Source organism: Arachis hypogaea, chromosome 13 (assembly GCF_003086295.3).
Source record: "Arachis hypogaea cultivar Tifrunner chromosome 13, arahy.Tifrunner.gnm2.J5K5, whole genome shotgun sequence".
Lineage (NCBI taxonomy): Eukaryota > Viridiplantae > Streptophyta > Magnoliopsida > Fabales > Fabaceae > Arachis > Arachis hypogaea.
In genome coordinates this window covers 38,410,405-38,419,052 of record NC_092048.1, presented here as the reverse complement: position 1 = coordinate 38,419,052, position 8,648 = coordinate 38,410,405, and the positions used below count along the sequence as shown (strand labels likewise).

Here is an 8,648-nt window from a genome sequence, read left to right as displayed (position 1 = left end):
GCTTGTTGTTGTTGATTCAACTGTAATTGCTTCAGTAGGTTGGTCATCTCACATATACTTTGTGTAAGAGCAGTAGTCTCAGTGTTAGAGGAAACTTCTGCAACAGCTTTTGAATGGGTGCTCCTGTGCCTGTGATTCCTAGTAGATTCAGCTAAGTCGCTGATCAGTTGCCATGCTTCATCTGCAGTCTTGTACTTCTTCAGAGAACCATTACTAGTACCATCTAGTGTAGTTTTATCCCGAGGCTTCATGCCTTGAATGAAATAGCTGATTAACACTAGCTTGTCAATCATGTGATGGGGGCATGCGTCTAGAAGATTCTTAAAATGCTCCCAGTACTCGTAGAGAGTTTCTGATTCTCCTTGAACAATACATGAGATCTCTTTTCTCAATCTATCTGTAACTTCACCTGGAAAGTATTTCTCCAAAAATTCTCTCCTGAGTGTATCCCAGTTGGTAACAGTCGCTTCAGATTGGGAGTAGTACCACTCCCTTGCCTTTCCCTCAAGAGAAAACGGGAAGGCTGTTAACAAAATAGAAGTTTCATTCGCACCCTGACGCCTAACAGTAGAACAGGCTGTCTGAAAATCCCTGAGGTGCTTAATGGGCTCCTGAGCAGTTAAGCCATGAAACTTGGGTATTAAGTTGATTAGTGCAGTCTTCAATTCAAAATTTGCAGCCAGAGTTGGATGATGCACTTGATACGGCTGCATTGTAAAATCTGGGGCTCCAGCTTCCTAGAGAGTAATCCTCCTAGGTTCTGCCATTCTATCTGCACGTGAATCAACTGAATCAGTAGTAAAGGAGCTTGTTTTGCTCTCAGATGGCGGTTCAAATTCGCCCTCAGATGAGACTGGTGAATCGATAACAATCACTTCACCACCCTCAGAGGCTAACTGACGTCGAGCTCGCCTAATACGTGAAATAGTTCTTTCAATTTCAGGATCAAATGCGGCTAAGCTCGGATCAGGCAATGAACGCGTCATTCAATGAAGGAAACATATAGGTCATGGTAATAAAAATAAAAATAGAATATGCAAATAAAATAAAAATATGTACACTAATTAATAATTTAGCACACAATTGCAACTCTCCGACAACGGTGCCAAAAACTGGTGCGTGGCAGAAGTTAGGCAAAATAAGAGATTTTTAAATAAGAGAGCAGCGTTGCAAGTATAGCCCTTAACCAGCTAAAATTCGCCTCACCAATTTTAAAAGGTGTCACAACAATTAATTAAGAATAAAAATACTGGGAGTATGAATCCCAGGTCGTCTCCCAACGAGTTGCGAGAAAGTATGCTATTTTATTAATTAGGAATTTTCCAAGGGTTTTGAGAGTTGAATAATGAGCAATCAAATAATTGTAAATTGAAGCAATGAAAATAAACTAAGAATAATTATGGATATTCTAATTAAAAAGCCTTGACTGGGGGAATGATTAATTGGAAGTTCTATCCTTGTTGGGATCTCTTAGGTGTAGTATTAAAGAGGTTGTTGTTTTCACTTAGTTAACCCTTACTAAATAAAGGAAAGTCAAGTGATTAAACTAACCCTTATTCACATATCCTAGTCCTCTCCCTTAGGAAAGTCTAGCGTTAGTAAATACAGAACTAGCCAACAACGTACAGATTAATCAACACGTAAGCCTTCCAGCTCAAGTGTCTCCTTTTAATCAACCCCATGTCAAGTATGGAATCTACTCCATTGACATGAATATAACGCTTATAAAAATATAAGAAGACATGATGAATTTAAATAAAATAAGGATTTAAAATTAATTAAAAGGAAAAGTAATTCTCTGCACTAATAATTCATGAAAATAATCCAATTGTAACTCTTAAATAAAGTAAATAAGGATATGGAAGAGTAAGGGACAAAGTAAACAAACTAGAATAATATCTTCAACGGAGGTAATGACTTCTACAATATCCAAGAGTATGAAACTAATTAACTATGAATGTAAAACCTAAAAACTATCCTAATGTGAATGCATCTTAATGTGTGTTGATGCGTGTTGAGTCTCTGCATGTTCCCTGGCTTTGTTTTGTGTTTTTGGGCCGAAAACTGGGTTAAAATGCGGCCCGAAATCGCCCCCAGCATTTTCTATTAATTATGCAGATCGTGCAGGTCACTCGTCCACATCGTCCACGCGTTCGCGTCATTCAGCGATTTTTCTTGTCACGCGTGCGCGTCGTGCACGCGTTGCGTCATTCGTGTAAACTCCAATCCACGCGTACGCGTCAGGCACGCATTCGCGTCGCTGCGATTTTCTCTATTCCACGCGTTCGCGTGAGCCATGCGCGCGCGTCAGTGTTCGCTGGTCATCTCCTTAGTTTCTTGTGTTCCTTCCATTTTTGCAAGCTTCCTCTCCATTATCTTAGTCATTCCTACCCTATGAAGCCTGAAACACTTAACACACGGATCACGACATCGAATGGTATATAGGAGAATTAAAATATATAAATTAAAGATCTTTGGAAAGCAAGTTTTCAACCATAAAACAATACTAGGAAGGAAAATATAAAATCATGCAATTAGTATGAAAAAGTGGGTGAAGACTTGATGAAACTACTCAATTAAACACAAGATAAACCATAAAATAGTGGTTTATCAAGCAGCAATAGCTTCCTTTACATTAGCAAGCAACACGGCCTTCTCCTCTTTTAAACCGACAACCTCCACCTTCAAACCGGCCACCTCATCCTTCAAGGTACCAACATCGGCCAAAAGCACGGTAGTCCGGGACTCAGCATCTGAAGCCTTCCTCCGCTCTTCCCCAAGCTGAGACAAAAGAGAAGTCTCAACCTCGGAAAGGCGAAGGATCTCAGCACCAGACTCCTCGGATGATTTCACTGCCCTCTCCCTCGCCGACTCGGCATCCGCAAGTAACCCCTTCAACCTCGCCACCTCGGCCTAAGATTGACGAAATTTCTTGCCCAGAAGGCCCACTTGAGCCATCACAGGCTTGGCCTTCCGGACAATCACAGCGGAACAAAGAAGGGAATGGTAAAGGGACTTCGCTTGGAAAGACACATCGCATTCACGGAAGAAATCCTTCGTACCGGGCATAAACATCCTCCGATTGCTTACGGAAGAAATCAAAATGACGATCCATCACCGACGGGACTGCACCCTCCCCCTCCACCAAGTTCTCACTATCAACATCCTCCGATTGCTTACGCTTCCGGGAAGCACCTTCCGGCGACACAACCACCACATCATCATCAACCTCCACGCCTCGACCTGACCCTTGGCTGCCTCCTTCAGTCAACGCCAGATCCTTAGAAGCAGCCCTCATATCATCAATAGGTCGTGAGGTCGGAGTGGATGGAGAACTGCCAGAAGGAGTCCCCTGAGACAACTGAGCCTTCAACCTAGCAAGAGTCGTCAAACCCCCAGCCATCTCAACTGCAAGAAAGATAAAAAGAGGAAACAGCATAAGTACCCAACTTTGAACCACAAAAAAAAGATCACACACCAACATAAGCCCGACAAACAACCGGGTCACCCATCACGTCCCTGGGATTAAGAGGACACTCCCCAAACAACTGCCACAAGACGAGGGTGACATCCCGGTCTTCCGAAGTCAAAAACTCCTACGTCACCCGAGTGAGAACGGACGGCCCCGCCCCAAAATTCCAATATGTGGGGAACCGCCGCTCACCCTCCAACGTCAGCCAGAACGGATGATGCCCCCTTGCAGGACGGACCTTGAAATACCCACTCTTAAAACTATGAGAAGAATCTTCATACATGCCGAATACCCGACGATGAGGCTGAGCCCTAAAAGGCATATACCCCTTCTTGTGCTTCCCCTCCTTGGACGGAAGGGTTCACAAGAAAAGAAAAAAGAAGACATTTACAGACACCAGAAGCTCTAGGAACTCGCACACGAGCTCAAAAGTCCGGATCGCCTCCCAGCTGTTCGGATGCAGCTGGGATGGCACCACGGAACATCGGCTCAACAACTGCTGAACAAAAGGGGAAAATGGCAGCCGCATGCCAAGACGGGTGAACATTGCCTCGTACACCCACAGCCAATCCGGAACGGTTGGCGAGTCCAGATATGTGTAACAAACCCTCTCATCAACCCCCGGAATGGAAAACTCGTAATGACACTCGACGTCGCCACCCCCGCAACAACCTCCTCATCACAAAGCCGTTGGAGGTCCGCTTCCGTCATCCGCGACGGCGTCCCCCACACATCACTGGTTACCCAGGAATAAAGGGAAGGGACGCCCCCCGCTGGTATCACTGGAGCCCTCACACCCTCGGTCCTCCGACGCGCCATACCTAAAACAGCGATGAGCACCACCGTCAGCCCAAGCTACACGACAGAAAACGGCGAGGGAAAACTAAAACAGATACCACTACCCACTACCAACTACACAGTGGTGCTCATCCCCCTATGCAACCCCAATCCACACCAAAAACACAGAAATGCAAAGGCAGACAAGAATAGAATAAAACTGCAAAATAAACAAAGACAAAAGGAAGCCAACCTGATAATGCGAAGCGAAAGTCTGAAGAATGACGAAACAGAAGAGCAGAAGTGCGACCAGAGAAAAACAGAACAGCACCAGGATAAAGGGAAAGTACTCTCGCAGTTTAGAACCAGGAAATGCAACGAGGGAAAGAGAAATAGGAACCAAAATGGTTTTTAAACACAAAGGAAAAAGACAAAAGTACCCCAAGGAATAAACAGAACTCCAAAGGGTAAAAATGGAAAGTTTCCCCTTGCAATAAATGCTCCTTTGGGAAACCAAAAACTCTACAACACTTAACATTATGCTAAAACTCTAAATTCTAAAACCTTATGCTAAAACATAAATTCCAAAACTCTACAACACTTAACCAAATTCTAAATCTTTAATCTAATCCTAAATCATAATCTTTTCATCCTAAACTTTCAAACCTAAATCTTAATCTGTTACGGATCCAGCTCACGGATCCTACATCCAGAAACGGACTCCGAACCCGGTTGCCTGGGTTCAAACCCGCTCCGCCACTCAAAGAGCCCGAAACCGGCCCAATAAGAACTCCTAACCAACTTTCGAATTCAAATGCCTCCCTTATCTTTGCCAAACAAGATAAGATAAGATATTCACTATCACCTATAAATAAAGGACTCAGGTCCCCCCAGGTATTCATTCATTTCTCACACCTTATACCTCTCAGATCTATTCTGACTTGAGTGTCGGAGTGTTTTTGCAGGTACCTCCCCCCATCGCTCCAGTCAAACAATCCGGCATCCACTTCGACCCGCAAGTTTTCGATCCACCTCTCAACCCGTACCGGAGGCATCCAGTACATAATCCTAAACCCTTTATCACATAAAGACCAATTTTTAACTATCCTTTTTCCAACACCACTTCATTATATTTGTCTCATTTGCATGACCAAAACATTACCACCTTTACTGTAAGTTCATATTGGTATTATATTTATATTCTTCCCATGCTTCTCACAAAATCATTTTCCAAATCATTGGCATAAATTCTCTTGATTAATATTTCAAAACAAATTTATAATTAATCACTAAACAATGAACCACCTAGCTTCTTTATCTTTACTACATAAAATATTTTTTAAAGTATTTTTTAATATTAATTATTAATTTCAAAATTTTTATAATTACATTACAAACACCTATTTTCTTTTAATTTTCCTAAAATGAATAATTTAAAATATAAACAATACTTATGCCAATGTTTTTTTCCCTTTTTTGACAGGGTATCCTATGCTCGTTCACTTTTGATCCCATTCTAGTGCTTACTTACTCACAACCATTATTCCTTAGTCATTACCAAAAAAAAAAAAAAAACCAGTTCAATGTTAGCTTCTCTAAATCAGCTACAATGCCCTTTTTTAAAAACCATCACAACGTATTTTTCAATATGGGCAGTATAAAACGGAAATACTACATCAAAAAATCGCATTATCAAATACCTACATCTACAATCATAAGCCGGTAAGCCTACCCATGACACCGGTAATAATTAATTTAATGACTTTTTAATTATCACATAAACACTAATTTTTAACTAACCAAATCGACAACCAATTGCAAAAACACAGTCCTTGTCTCTTGCAAGAACAAACCCCAACACAGACGTGGGTCCTGTGCAACAACTTCTGGCACTAACCCTACGTGCATATCCTCCTGCTTGACAAGTGGCTTCTATACATGTAAAAAAATTTGCTAATGTATACCGTAGCAAAGCCCTAACTACTAACCTAAAGTGTGGGGGTTTAACTCCAACTTTTAAACTCCTTCATCAACTGCTAATTTCTTGGTCACTTGATTCTAATTAGAGGGTTAAGTTCAAATCTAGTTTATGTTCCACAAAACTCCAATTACCCAAATATAAGAGGATTATATGTCACGTATTCTGTTAAGTCCAGATAATTAGAAATTTAGGAGAAATTATTTTTAAGTTGTTGTTCAAGCAAAGAGCTTTTCCAAGTTTTACAAGAACTCAATTAGAACAAGGGTCATACTTCCGTTCCACCCAGATTCATAAAATAAAGAACGAAAACAATTTTTAAAATTGAAATCAATACATGAATTAAAATAGAACAGGAATAGTATTAATCCATAGAATAAATAGAGCTCCTAACCTTAACAGTGGAGGTTTAATTGCTCATGATTCAGAGAAAAAAACAAGGATTCTGAAAAACTGTAAAGTACGGAATGAGGTATGAGAAGAGATTAGAATAGCCCGAAGGACTGATTCTTTACTCTCTTATATCTAATCCTAATTAATGTAAAATATATTTTCTAAAACTAAATAATATCTTTTCCTATTTGTAATTAAAATAAAATTTAATCAAAATTAATAAAAGATTGCGTGCTGGCTTCAATTGGACGAATGGGGACCACTTGATTTGCAAAGGGTAGCACCGTTGAGGCCGTGTGTGTTCTTCCAAGTCTTCTTAAGCTGGCGCCAAACTTGAGTAACCTCAAGTTTGGCTTCAAGTGATCCGTAAGCACTCCTTCAAGTTTCCTTAATTGGCGCCAAACTTGAGGTTTCTCAAGTTTGGCTTTAACTCATCAGTAATGCATTCTTCAGTTCTTCTTGGTTGGCGCCAAACTTGAGGTTTCTCAAGTTTGGCTTCATCAAGCCCGTGATGCACTCTTCAATTCTCCTTGCTGCCGCCAAACTTGAGTAACCTCAAGTTTGGCTTCAACTGATCTGTGTGCTTCCCTTTGAGAATGAGTGTGTGGCGCCAAACTTGAGGTATCTCAAGTTTGGCTTCAATGAGGCTGAAAGCAATGGGGCTTGTGTAGTACTGCCTAGCGCCAAATTTGGAGTTTCTCAAGTTTGGTGCCACCAAGGCAGCAAGCAAAGAAGGCATTGTGATGATCATGGCGCCAAACTTGAGATTTTCCAAGTTTGGCGCCACCAAGGTAGTAATTCCATATGAAAGGGGTAAACTATTATCTATCGTTGGAAAGCTCTGAAAGTTGGCTTTTCAATGCCGTTGGAATCACGTCAATTGGACCTCTGTAACTTAAGTTATTCCTGTTTGAGTGCAAGGAGGTCAGAGTTGATAGCATCATCTACTTTCTTCCTTTTCTTCTACAGAAACTCCATCAAATCCATCCGAATGCTACCTGAAATAAACAGAATTACACACAACTCAAAGTAGCATTCATAGTGGCTAAAAGATTTTTAAATCTTGATTAAACATAACAATTCAAATGCAAATTCATTAGAAAAAGATAGGAAAGATGCTCACGCATCAAGGAGCACACACGTGTTTAGCACCCACCATGTCTCAGACCATCGATGGTTGGACAGCAGTCTCATATGCAGTGTCATCCTGCCCTTGATACAGTCCATCCCCTTCGTCAGCATCCTTGTTCTACAAGGTGCAGTAAAACAAAGCTATCGTTTGAAACCCTCGTATAGAAAGGTCTGGATGGCGAAGTAAAAGACAATTACACAGATATACGGTGATTGGAAGGAGTCATACAATAAGGTACCAAAGTTGCTTCAAGCACTTCAGAGTTGTCCCAAAACAATCTATGAGTTAAGGGTTGTACCGTACTATGATGGGAATCTTATGGTACGTGATTGTAGCATTTTGATAAAGTATTCTCGGCCTTCCCTACTTGTGTAGAGGCTTTCAAGCGTTGCAAGATATTCGTCTCTATCGATGGCACGCATCTGTACCGCATCTGTACCGTATCGGTAGCAGCAATATACTTCTTGTTGCATTTGCAATTGTTGAGTCTAAGACCACAAAGTCCTACTCTTTCTTCCTAACCAATTTGAGACAACATGTGACCCCACAAGAAGTCCTGTTGATTATTTTTGATAGATTCCAGGCGATCAAGGCTGCACTGAGAGCCGATGATAGTGGTTGGCAGCAACCTAGAGTGTTCCATGCTTATTGTGTTAGGCACATGGCGGCGAACTTTATGTCGTGTGTTAAGTTGGCAGAGGGCAAGCGATATCTCATAAATGCTGCTTATAGTCCAAGTAAGGTTGGGTACGAGTGGTACATGGATGCCTTGAGAGGTTTGTCGCGAGAGATGGTGGACTGGGCTGGTAGATTGAACAAAGAGATCTGACTACAACATTGTGACATCGACTGCTGTGTTGGGCGCATGACGACAAACCCTCTCCGAGTGCATGAAT

At 41.5% G+C, this 8,648-nt stretch overlaps 1 non-coding gene across 1 annotated transcript; it reads left to right on the top strand.

The window, feature by feature from the left end:
• The first annotated feature begins 291 nt into the window (after window positions 1-291).
• LOC112738561 (small nucleolar RNA R71) lies at window positions 292-395 on the top strand. Its single transcript, XR_003169515.1, has one exon. It is a non-coding gene; the product is annotated as a small nucleolar RNA R71 (small nucleolar RNA).
• Window positions 396-8,648: the final 8,253 nt, after the last annotated feature.